The sequence below is a fragment of the Sceloporus occidentalis genome, unplaced genomic scaffold (assembly GCF_023333645.1).
Source record: "Sceloporus occidentalis isolate IW3139 unplaced genomic scaffold, rSceOcc1.0.p SCAF_2, whole genome shotgun sequence".
Classification (NCBI taxonomy): domain Eukaryota; kingdom Metazoa; phylum Chordata; class Lepidosauria; order Squamata; family Phrynosomatidae; genus Sceloporus; species Sceloporus occidentalis.
In genome coordinates this window covers 110,308,763-110,322,597 of record NW_028316982.1, presented here as the reverse complement: position 1 = coordinate 110,322,597, position 13,835 = coordinate 110,308,763, and the positions used below count along the sequence as shown (strand labels likewise).

General features: G+C 37.5%; 1 protein-coding gene across 5 annotated transcripts in view; it reads left to right on the top strand.

Annotated features, from left to right (window-relative positions):
- The window catches only part of GRID1 (glutamate ionotropic receptor delta type subunit 1), an 859,069-nt gene that overhangs the window by 505,196 nt on the left and 340,038 nt on the right, over positions 1–13,835 (top strand). The window lies entirely within an intron of this gene.

Here is a 13,835-nt window from a genome sequence, read left to right as displayed (position 1 = left end):
CAGTCTTTGCTTGGGAGATTTAAAGGCTGTCTCCATCCCCAAGTTAGAAAGGAGTGAAGAAGAGAGACCAATTGAAGCTGCCTTTTTTGCAAGAAGTTTGTGCCAACTACTTACACAATAGCATTGAGACAGGCATACAAGCAAGCCTGAACCAACCCCAAAGACACCAACTTTCAGCCAGAGCTTTAAAGTATACCTCTAGGTCCTTGTCAACAGATGGCTTTGGCCTGTCTCCAATAATAAAACCGAGTTTGGGACACAGTTGGGAAGTTGAAGAAGGGTCCTTAGAAATTTTGTCTGTTGCCTGTCAATTTCAGATGACACTGCCCCTATCCAAATACTAGAAGCATATAAAAGTTGTGCCACAGACTTAGAGTTAAACACTTTCAAGGCAAATGGAACATATAGGCCCCTTTTAGTAAAAAAGAAATGTGTTATTGTAGCTGAGCTGGCTGATGTTTCCTGAATAGCAGTCCATCTGTGGGTATTACATGACAAAGAGTGATGGAATGATAGCCCAAGTATGAAAAGTTTTAACCTGTTCTAAAGTGTTTTAAGCATGGCTCTATTTGCAAAGGGATCTTGTAGCCCCTTTGAGACCAACTGAAAGAAAGAAACGTATGGGCAACGCACTCAGCTGTTAAAAAGCGGCCTCTGGCCCCTTCAGCTGCAATTGTGGTCCCTAGCCAGCCACAGCCAGGAGCTGGATTATTTACAGTACTTTTTGATCCAGTCCAAAGGACTGGGTTGAAGGGCTGAAGTGGCTTTCAGATGCTTTGGGAGAGTTTGAATGCCACTCTCCCACAACGGTCGGAAGCTGGTTTATTTTGCTCATGTGTTTCAGGCCTTAGTCTCAAAAATGCTACAAGATCCCTTTCCATACTGATTTTTCAGATTAACATGACTATGCCTTTTAATGGTTCCATTTGAGAGCGTGCACATGTACATGATGGCAAGGGCATTGTACAAAAATGGCCTTTTTGGACTACAGAAGAGGCTGTATGTATTGTTTTAATGTGTAAGCCACCCAGGTTATGTTGCACAGAGAGGTGGGATATAAATTATTATTATTATTATTATTATTATTATTATTATTTAATCTAAGTGTCATTTCTGACATAATAGTGCTTATCCCCCAAGTGCATGAGATTCTAATCAGAGATATGAAAGATACCCATTGATTACCCACATATAGCTCCTGGGAGAGAATTAAGCTAAAGGTACATTTTGGAATGTTCATCAAGGGCAAGCATTCATATGTGATTAAATTAAAGTTATCACTAGAGACTATGCTGTGATTATACAGTAAGATTACATTTCCTTAGGCAAAGATTGTTCTATGTCAGCCAAATACAGAAAGACATCATCAGCCCTGAGTGTGTACTGTCAATTGCTTCCAGCTCACCTTTATATGCTTAGGATGATGCAAAGTAACAGAGAGAGAGAGAGAGAGAGAAATAAAAGTATGTGTGTGACTCTACACGCGCACATTGTAGAAACAGTTTAAGGGACAGAAAAGATGGATGCCTACCCTGATGGTGTGGCAAAAAAAGCTCAATACCAAAAGTGGCAACTGAACACAAGTACATCATTTGTCAGTGCAAATCGTTTTGACCAAAGTGAACCAACACATCAACTCAGTAAACTGCAGCTCCCTACATTAATGCCTATGAAGAACAATGAAGTATGTGATGTTGAATGCTTTCAAGTCATTTCCAATTTATGGTGGACTTCAAGGCAAGCCTATCAGAAAATGTGGTGGTGGTGGTGATGATGATGATGATGATGATGATGATGATGATTTCATAAATGGATAAAACATACACCTTTTTCAGTTATTTACAATAAGGCAATTATATAATATATAATCCCAACACGAAATCAAATTTAACATTGACTTCCTCATTTCCTCCAGAAACAGTCCTCATCTGATCTCATTATCTCCACGACATTATTTTAATATATAAAGCAATAGCTTACAATTTTTAATTATTGTTTACATAGAGCTTGTTCAAAATCTTATGATCCCTCCCTTACAATCACTTTGTCTTCAAACAAAGCTTTTATTTATCCTTCATATTTTTCTATCTTAATTTACAATATGTCATAATCGGGGACCACTCCTCTTCTAATAGTTCCATATTTTTGTAGTTTATGAAACAGGTTAATTTATCCATTTCAGTCATTTCCAGTAATTTCATTAACCAATCAACAATCATAGGCATTACCTGATTCTTCCAATGTTAGGTCAATATCATTATAGCCGCCATTACTAGGTATAGCATAATGCACTGATATTTTCTTTCAAAATTTGTAATGGAATTTTATTTGGCATATTTAAAAGATATATTTCTGGTCTCATCTCGAATTTAATGTGTAAATCTTTTAATTGTGTGTATAAAATCCAGTGCATTTTAGGGTCTAATTGAGTTAATTCTTCAATAGGTTTCAATTCATATATATTAGGTTCTAGTTTATGTAAAATATCTCTGTAAGTCACCCATATATCTAATGATCCCCATTAACCTATGAATGATTCTTGTGGCAAGACCTAAAGAGGAATTTTCCTGTGAATTTTTTTCTTGGTTTTCCCCCAAATACGTAGGAAAGATCTATTTGTAATATGATGTCACAATTCACTATGTGCCACCACTTTACCATACTATCAGGATGTTTTCTAGGTAAGATTTGTTTGGATGGAGTTTGCTTTTTCCTCCTCTAAGCCTGAGAGAACGTGACCTGTGCAAGTTCATCCAGTGGGCTTACATTACTGAGCATGGATTTGAACCCTGGTCTTCAGTCATAGTCCAATTGTCAAAGCACTACATTGTACTGACTATCAAAGAATGAAATATACCCATATAAATTAAGTTTACTAGTAAATTAGTAAGGATTAAAGGACAGCAGATGGGTAATCTTCCCTAATTTAACATGTTTCCTTTTTTTAGCAAGAATCTCAAAGTCCATTCACATCAAAAACATAGAGTATGTCGCAATTAGCCATCATTTTACTAGAGAAGACGGGTTGATGTTGCTTAGGTTTGTGTGTTAAATTAACTTAGCTTTCCCTCACTTTTCTTCTAAAATAGGATTTTTTAGAAGTGGAAAGCCAAATCCATTGGATGGTCTCAAAGTCTAGTGTAGATCCTTGACTTGTTTAGCTGAGTATGCTCTCCTTTTCCTAACAATGACACAAAATAACTCTCAAGAAATATTACAGCATAGTGCAGATGAAATATTTCTGCACTAAATTAAGAGCCAAACAATTCAGAGCTTTTGACTCTTTAGGTATATACGTAATCTTCACGGGATTCTTCTTTCACTGATTCTTGATGCATCAAAACAGAAGGCTCGTACAACTGATTCTCAAAAGGCATTGTGTTACTATTCCATTTTTTCCCTTGACTTTTTGTCCCCCGAAATTGAATCTGACAAAGTTTGGACCTCCTAGAAAATTCTATGAATAGGACAGTATGACTGCATTTTAAAAAGCCTTGTTTATAGGCACTCTGTCTTGCTAGCTTCATTTGATGTTTTTTCAGTGCTTTTATGCTTCTGAGAAAACAGCTTCAAGACAGCTACTCATTGTTCCCTAGTTTGCCATTTGTGACTGAAAGGGATGGGAGGAAATTAATTCAGATGACCCAAACTTTCCCTTCCTCTAGCCACAGTTTTCTTGCTTGTGTGTGTGAGAGAGAGGAGGGGGGGGGGAATGCAAGAAATGGCTTGGGTCAGTAAAATATTATATTGCTTTTTAATATGCCATGATATTGGGTACATATGTCTGTTGGAAATTTCATATTTTGGAATGCATTATCTTAAGTATGTATAGAGATTTTGTAGCACCTTTGAGACTAACTGAAAAAAAGGGGGAAAAAGAAAGAATTTTGTAGCATAACCTTTTGTAGACTTTAGTTTGATTCTTCAGATACTTATGGCGGAGTGGAAGCCAGGGACAGACAGGAGTGCAAGAGTTTAACTGAAGGAAACTGAAAGAAATGTTGGCTACTGCAGACCCAGTCAGAATGAATAGGACCCATGAGCTCTACATGATACATAGTTTGCAAAGGGCTTCCCACATGTAGGTCCTTAGGAATGACATTACATTATTTACACTTGCTGAGAAAGGAGATATCTATCTATATCTGGGCAAGTTTCTTGAAGAGGTTGATGTCTTATTATCTAAGTTATGTTTGTGCACATTTTTGAGATGTATTTATTCAGAACCATTTTGTTTGCAGTGTCAGTAACATTACAAACTTATGAATGCAAATATTTCCAGTGACAACTTGCTTTCATTTGGTTCATTATTTTGTTTTGTTTTGGTGGGTGCACATGGGCTAAGTTCATATCGAAACATGAAATTTACCCAATTTGATTCCTTGTCAAAGAGACATGAGTCCTATCATGTGCTTTGGAGAAGAGTAACATTCCATTTTAGATCTGTGCTTAGTTGTTATGTCTTTCCCAAGGGCACTTTGTCCTCTTGACCCTACCATATGAATATTCAGCTCCAGGCAGGCAGGCGGTTTCACTGTTTTCTGTCTGCTGTGCTTCCAGTCATTGAGATTATTATGGCTAAAGCTACACAAATCAAAAGTGAGGAGGGAGAAGAATGCATCATGCGAGTTACAGTCATGACACCTACTTTTATATCGGGAAATATTTTCATTGTGAGCATATCTGAGGTTTTGATCCAGAAAATAACAATAATCTCTGTGCAAATTTGCACCTTTTATAGGGAGGCTAGAAACAATGTCTGTCTTCAACCTACTGAAAGTTGCAAGGTTGTGAAAAAAAAATTACGTTTGATAAACCAATGGTGAATGAATGAACTAGAGACATACCATTTTGTGGCCAGGTGCAGATCCCATTTTACTTTGCTTAGACTCACACTAGGCCGTATGTCTTGCCTTCATCATTTGTGGCTGCAGGTGGTGGAATTTTGGCTTCAATCCTGAGAGTGCTCTCTCTTTTCTCTGCTATTTTACTCTTTCTCTAAACTAAATAAAAATGTTTTATTCTTGTAAAGGGAAGATTGGCCTTGAGGTAGTGAAAGAGATGGGGGAGATTATGAGATATGAAGGGGGTAATGACAGGATAAGAATGGGAGCGATGCGTGGTGCTCCTGACCTTATTGCACAATTGCATGAAGATTATCAGATGACATTGTGATTATCCCATGATTATCCTGTGAATAAAGAGGAATAGTCCCGTCATTTGCCTCAATTTCTTAATAATGGGATAACCCGCTAATGCTGAAGTGACAAGACAATTCCTCTTCCTTGATGGGATAATCACAGAATAAGCGCCATGTGTCTGATAATGCTTTCATGATCATGCAGTTAAGGACGGGAGCATGGCAATTCACTCCCATCTCTTTTCTGTCATTACACACACACACTCATCTGATAATCTCCAGGGAATAACTGGAATGCTTGGGTGTTCAAGTCCAACTCTTGGGATTTTATTTTTTAAGCATTGGATTTGATAACTTCAGCAGCCTAGTAATGTTTTGGGACCAACCACAGTGAGTGCTCACTAAAGGTGTAACTCTTTTATTGTGGAATTCAAAAATATCAGATTTCATAAAATGTTGCCCCCCTGTACAGGATGAGATTATAACTATATCCCTCCTCTTTATTTTAGCACCCTTTTTTTGGGGGGGAGGCAATTTGATAAGAATAAATGTGTCTTTTTGGTGTTTTGGTGCTCACAAAAAGTATTGCTCTTTTCACTTCACAAATCTAGTGAAATAGTTTTTTTCAGTGGTGTCTCAACAGGTCAAACCACTTTACATCCCACAGTCCCATCCATCCTTAGATGGCTCTCTTGTTATCATTAATGTTTCTACTTAATGTAGATATACCTGACATTAGTACAGATAGAAGTATATTAGAGTAGAGATAATGATATGTAAAATATGCATCAAACATGTTTGACTCATGGGAAATATATAATGCTAATATGGCCTTTGGGCACAATCAGCTAGTGAGTTCTCTTTATCATCGTCCACTGATATTAATGAATGAGATTTCAGCTTCACAGTATCTCCTTTACAAAGGTTCTGTGGATACAGTCCTTGTGGGGATTGTATTCTTAATTTGCATTTTTGCAAAAGCCATAACAAAACAGCAGGGAAATACATCCCAATATTCACATAGATAGGATTTTGCAGCTGTAGCCTCTGATCTGACTCAAACACAGGCAGAAGATAATTTCTTTGAAATAAGTAATATAATACCTGCCAGGTTTTATATTATTATTTCAAACTCACTTTTTTGGAGGGGGGGGGGGAGGAAAAAACATACAAAAAGAAGAAGGGTCTCCTGATAGATTCTGTTATAAAATGTAGCAAAACAACAGTGTATTCTAAATAATCTGTGTTTAAAGTGTGTGCATAGGTTATATACACACACACACACACACACACATCACCATCAAATGAAACACAGTCACTGATGGAGAACAGAGAAATGTGTTGATGTGAAATAATTTGCTAGAGGCATTGTGCTTATAGGGAACTGTGTACTATAAAAATGAGAGATGTGCATTAAAAGGAAATGTGCATCTTATATTTAAGGGGCTGTACAGACAGCTCTGAAGGGGCGCAACCAGATCGGGACTGCGGCATCCGCATGTCACAGCCTTGATCTGGCCTCTCCAGGGTGTGAAAAGGAGCTGCAAAAAGTGGCTCCTTTTTGCACCCTGGGAAGGGCATGATAGCCATGGCACCACGGCTTCATGGCACTCCTTCGGTGCTACAGCATGCAGACACAGTGCCAGAGGAGCATGGTGATGCCGCATGCCATGGGGTGTAGAGCATGGCATCATGTCACCCTGGGAGCAGAGCCAGGGCATGCATCATGTAAATGCTATGCCCTGACTTCATCCCCAGCCCGTCCTAAACTGCCGGTCTGCACAGCTCCTATCTTGTCCTAAGGAGTACACCAAGGAGTACCAGGAGCTGCAGACTATATTTCAGAGGAAGGAAGTGGCAAAACCACCTCTGAGTATTGCTTGCTTAAGAACACCCTATGAAATTCATGGGGCTGACATGAGTTGACAAGTGACTTGAAGGCACACATATACATACAAATCTCATATCTAAAGGCAGAGCCTGTTGAAAACAAAAACTAACCATACTAGTAATTGGGAAATGTTTTTAGCTTTCACATCTCTCCTGATTTATTTCTGATTAGTCCATTAACTTTATTTTCCTAAATGTTTCAGTGTCCATTCAGTGGAACTCTCTCTGTTGGAAGTCTCATCTGACTACCTCTCCCCAGATTTTTTGTAATGATACACTGAAGCCATGTGTAAGGAGAGTTAGTAGATTTTTTTTTCTGTCAAGTTGCTGTTTGTGCTGTTGGTGTTCTTGTTGTTATTATTAGCACTGTTTTTATTGTTACGGTTTTGTGTTGTATTGTTCTATATCTAAATGCAAATTATCATTTCCCCCCAGAATTGTATTGTAACATGTATCTTTCTTCATTCTGTAACATATCCATTGTTTTCCATCTGTGTAGAATTATTCAGAAACTTCTGGAGTCAATGCATTTTAGTGGGAACTCTAACTCTAACCCCAGTGTACATATCCAGGCATGATTCCAGTGAAGGAGCTGTTTTTTTTTTTAATTCATATAATTCTTTTATCACATTCACCATCAACCTGACCTTTCTTCCTTTCAACTTTTTCTCTTTCCCATGAGTCTTTGGGTTCATGGCACTGAGAGTCTTATTTGAGAAGTGTATTTTCATCTGCTATCTTACCACTTTCCCAAACTTCCATGGAGCAAGGAATCAAAATCCTGCAATTTGATGACCATTCTTCTTGTTGTTTTGCTTGAAAGAGGGACAGTATCACTAGTATAATAAGCTTCCCATAACCCCCTTTACTGCCTCAGGGTCTCCAGTGTGGAGAATCATCTCAATGTTCTCTACCTTCTGCCAGTGCTGAAATCCTCAGTTTCTTCAGTCTTTGCTTCAGTTCTGGTACTGTCTTAGATGCCTCCAGGAGAAACAGCACCCTCAACAGTGGAGGACCCTTGATGCCTGGAGATATTTGGAGACTTATGCAGAAGATCTAAATCTCCTTACAATAGAAGGTCAGGAACAAAAAATCCCATCACAAACTGAATAGACAGAAACCCTTATAATCTGTAGACATTGTTAACTTGGTGTCCCATACAACAGACTTGCCCACTCCATGTGGATTGATCTACCAACTTTTGTGTTAGTATAGCACATACAACTCACCTCTGAACAACCAGTCATTCCCCCACTTGCAATTCTGTTTTCCCCTGTTCCCATCTTAGAATAGATATATCAAAGAATACTTTTAGAGGGAGTGTAAGTTGTGGTTTCTTTTTCATGAGGTAAAAAAAAAAATCAAAACTTTGTGCCTATCCCTAGATTCCAACATTACTTTGGAATGACAGTTGTCTCCTAGCAGTTTGTCTCCTCCTGCCCACACCAGCCACAGTTTCCTGATTCCTCAATGAAAGCATAATTTAAACAAACACATCTGAAATGTTTGCCATGACAGAAACATTTGGACATTCAAGAGTACGTTAGCAAGATATATTGCCCAGGTGTCAGTAGAAAGCACAACAGTCATGATTTACATCAGTAGTGAAGCATCATTACTTCATTGTGTGGTGTTTGAGGTCTTACTGTTTATTTGCAAGATTGTTGCATCACCATATTCTTTATTCCTCATTGGGCCAGCAGCTGTAAGAGATGTAAATCTTTCCTTATTTCATCCTTTCACAAGATAATAAAATGATGTTAAAGGTTTTCACCTAGTTAGGTAGTATTACAAGAGTTAGGAGTTTCTTGCACATTTTACTGATTTTTTTTTCATATTTTGAGTGGGTTTTTGAGGGGGGATTGCATTGCGTTTTTAGTGCAAAGAAATGTTGTAGCACAGCAAAAGTATTTTGTGTAAAAAATATTGTTTCTGCATTGAAATAGGAAAACCCACTGGCCTTTTCATTGTTTTTGAAAGATGAAAATCTCTTGGTCATGGAATAGTTACCAATAGAGCACCTTGATTTGTCGAGACACTCTTTTTTGTTAAGGATGAGAAAACTTGCAAATATTATTTATGCCCTCTAGACTTCTTTCCATTTCTTCTCACCACATGGATAGTTTCAAAGGTGATGATGCAAACTACATGCTCATCACCTCTTGGTAGCTGAGGCTTCTTTGGTTTAGCATTCTTTTTATCTTTGCAAAGATTTTTGCCAGCTGTTCTCACTCTACATCTTCTTACCTAATAATGTAATTCAAACCCAGACTTTGAGACCTGTCATTTTACAGGAGATGCATTTTGCTGTTAGGATAATCCCAGTCTTCATCTTCATCTGCACTGCCACCTTGACATGAACACAAAGAGTAGTGCTGCATTTGTGGGAACATTGCTATTCTCTTTTTGTGTGTTGGAGACAAACAGCTGTTCCCACCTCCAGGTGGCTTGTTCTGCTGTGATAGGTATGAGTCAAAGAGACAACAGAGAAGAACAGTTACTTAGTTCTATTATCCTTCAATCAATCATCTGTGAAGTCACACAACAAATCTTTCTCCTCTTCTGACGTTGTCACTATATTTATTATTTTCCTCTGATTTCGGCTGGTGCTGTAGACGTGGAACTGAGGAGACAGTTTGTAATCCCAACTAGATATGTGCATTGGGGTGGAGATGGGGTTCCTGTCAAAATATTTGGTTCAGTTCTAGAATTTTATGTGCAGCTGTGGTTGGTGCAAAACAACTTACATGTTTAAGTCACACCTTTGCAACATTTGGCATGAAAAGCAGGACACATATGGCCAAGGAACATCATAATGTGGTCAGTAAGGCAAATGCTATTAATGAGGAAGAATACAAATGATAGGAAATGGTGCAGCAATTTGCTTTTGCCTAAGACTACTGGGAAAGGTGAGAGTCCATCCTTCTTTCTCCTCTACCCTCTGTTGAGTTAATTGAGTGCAAACTATTTTTGTCCTTTAAACTGAGGTTTTAGCAAATGAAATCAGCTGAGGACAAAAGGGGAAAGTGAGAGAATGAGAAACTGGGATATTTTAAAAGTAGCTTAAAAAGTAGAACACATAAGATTAATTGGGATTGTCCCTATCAATTTGGGACATTTCAAGGGTACACTTGTTCACAGATAACTATTTCATGACTCTCAGTTGCAAGTAAGCAGTCTGCTCTTCACAGCTTTAACGGATAGAAAGGTGGCATATACAATTTTAAATGAAATAAGTAAAGGAGATCTATCATACTAGATATTACTGAATAAGAAAAAAAATGATTCCAATAATAAAAAAGAGGCCAAGCAGTGTTCCTAGTTCTGTGAAATCATGATGGCTACGTGGGTTTACTATCCTGACTATAAATCTTCCTACTGCATACCAGAGGGATGAGTGAGGAATTTAATCACAATGCATTTTGGTACAAATTTAATTGGCACCACCTAGGTTAATGTCCAGATTGAAATTCAGTAATCCATTGTTTTACCAGACCTGAACTTCCAAAGCAGGTATTGGTTCAGTTTCAATGTGTGTGAAACACATTTAAGAGCAGATATGAATAGAAAGTATGTGCACATGTACACACACACACACACACACATACACACAATTATTTAAATGACTTTCTTTCTTTCTTTCTTTCTTTCTTTCTTTCTTTTTTGTATGTGTGGATTATAAACAACAAAGGCCAAATCAAAGATCAGTGTGGAAAAAGAATATTGATGAGAATGGGTGCAAATGTCACATGCCAGAAATAGATTTTTCTCTTCTCAATTGGAAAATGGTTTAGGGTTCTGCAACTTTCTGGAACCACTTTTTATATTGGGATATGAGATGTTGCAGTTAGAAGGTTGCTCAGAGGCCCCAGAGCACTGGAGACAAGTTTTGTGCAGTGGTAGATATTCTATCCAGAAGCCTTTAAATCCTCAAACTAAATAGGTTCTGTTGTGACTTGATACATTTCCTATCCCATTACCAGTATGTCACCTGTTCTTTTTTGCTTTCTAGTTATGCTTTTTTAAAATCTTCTTTCCCTCACCCTTTTACTGAACTTGGTTGCCCATCTTTGACGCGTACCATTATGATTCAATCCTGAATAATTGATATGTATCCCTGGTTACCTCTGTGGTTTCCTGGTAAATTTATACTTTTCAAATCAAATCTTCCTTTTGAGGGAGATTTCCTTACAGGACACGGATGTGAGTTTTGAGGAAGGGAGAGGGCAAAGGGAAGGCAAGGAGAGAAGTACATAGCTACTTTTTTTTTGTTCCTGAGCAGTAAGCTGTAGCTAAGAATGCAGAGGACTGAGAGTCCAAGCCAGTCCAGTGTGATACAAAGACTAAGCTGAAGCCTCATGTGGCTCCCTCATGCAGCATAAAATAGAAGGCTCACTTTTTCCTCTGGGTAACAATGTTTTCACAGGTCAAAAAGGAGAAGTTGAAACCAAGATATACAGCAAACGAAACTCTGAAGTCTAAATGTTCTTTCAAGTTCTTCTTATGTCCTAGTCCAAAATGTGAGGGAGTCTTTTTCAAACCTGTTTCCAAGCTTCATTCATTTTGTTTTAAATGGGACATTGTTCTCAAATTACAAAAAAAAAAAAAAAAAAAAAAAAACCCGACTTGTGATTTTATGGCTGACTATATAACTTCATATAAAGTCCTATAAGGGCAACTGAAGAATTGTTCAGGAAACTTTTTTTGATTGAATTTGGGTCACTTTATTTTAATAGACTTGCACTGTGCTGTGGATCACATTTGGTGGATGAGATCAGTGTATCTGGCACTATTCCATCCATTCAAGTTGAAGCAATCAGATTAAAAAGCTTTGCACTTTATTAATGTGCGTGCAAATGGCATTTGAGTTCCAAGGACATTCTATGTGAAAGCACCTTGACTGATCAATGTTGGTATGCTTTTTCCAATTGTATAAGATCCCCCTTCTCCAAATTTTCATTTAGCAGGTATCTGGTATTTTTTGGTGTTTTCTTGAAATTCATTTGCTGGGTATAAATGTCAGTTTTTTCTAGACAGATTTGGTCAAACCTTTTCTGTAGATTAAATGCCATAGCCATTCTTTTTCTGCCCACACAATGCTTGTCTTCTGAAATACCGTATATACTCATGTATAAGTCTAGAAATTTAGGTCAATAAATTGACCCAAAAAAACTGACTCGACTTATCCACAGGTCAATGTAAGTACTATATCTTAACTCTTATTTAATAGAAGGAACCATCTCCTTGTGAAAAGCAAGAATATAATCTATCCTGCAAGCACCTATCTCCTCTACTCTCTCATCCATCCATTTTAAGAGTAAGCAGAAAGAGTTATGTCTGCTAGAATTTTGTCTGTTCTTTGACATTATTTTACTTGGTTTCACCTTTTTTAGATCCTTTGCCATATGCCCCTAAATTTTACCCTCGACTTATCCACAAGTAATAGCAAAATCCATAATTTTGGTACTAAAACTTGCCCTCAACTTATACATGAGGTCGACTTATAGTCGAGTATATACGGGTACATTTTAAAGACCAAAGACAAAACCAACACCTGGAATGGGCAACTACTGTTGGCCCAAGAGCCACTGTTCATGTTAGTCAAGTGCTTAAGGCTGACACTTTTTGTCCCTTTTAAAAAGCAATTTCAAAATCCTTTCTAACAGCACCAGAAATATTCACTTTTTAAAAACATTTCTGAATATTAACAAATTAAAGTGCCCCCATATGCTACACCACTCTCATTTAATCAATTTATTTTTATTCAATTAATGATTATTAAATTCATTAAAATATTATTACTTAGTATTAAAATTATAAAATCACCCCAAACCCGCTTAGATTCAATTACTACAATAAAAATATAAAATTGCTCTCCTTATTTAAAATTAATTAAAGATAATAGTTAATTTATTATGTAATGGATAAGACTTCAGTTAATATGATATCGACTAGAGAATATGATTTTGATTATGCTGTTCACTGAGGAATTTGGTACTGGCTATATTATTGACTAGGAAATGTGAAACTGAATATCATTTTGACTGTGTAGTGCATTTAACAGTTCATCACTGAATTTAAGAGACAAACTGTAATACAAGTCTTAAAGGAGAAAAAAAACTTGGGGTAGAACTGGAGGCACTTGGTGAGCACACCAGGGGCTGGTGCCACATGTGTCCCATTGGCTTCTCTTTGTTCTTCCTTTAACTACAGTCTCATACCAGAGAGAGGTACCCACAGCAGCTGATATAAGTATTTAACATAATATGGGAACCACTTCTTTATGTTACATAACTTGACCCAGCATGGTATAGTGGTTTGAGCATTGGACTATGACTCTAAAGACTGGGGTTCAAATTCCTGCTCACCTGTAGAAACCCTCTGGATGATCCTTGGGAAAATCCCACTCTTTCAGCCTCAGAGGCAAACCCTTCTGGAACAAATCTTGCCATGAAAACCCAGCGATAGGCTTGCCTTAGAGTCACCGTAAGTCAGATATGACTTGAAGGCACACAGTAGTAAAACTCCATGCAAACCTAGAAGTTCCCCATTGGGAACCCTGTTATGTGCTGTTCGAGGTATTTGAAACACGTAATATTTAAAGCCAATAGGTTGTTTTTGGAAAGTGCTGCTGTTGTTTTAAATTAAGTCACTCTTGATCAACTCGCAGCCCTCATTCCTGTTGTGTTGGGATTTTTAAATAAACCAAATAATACTTCCTTGATAAAAGATTGTTATAGATACATGTACATTGCTTGATCTCTCAGCAACGGATGTTTCTCAGATGTGCATCCTTTATTCATAA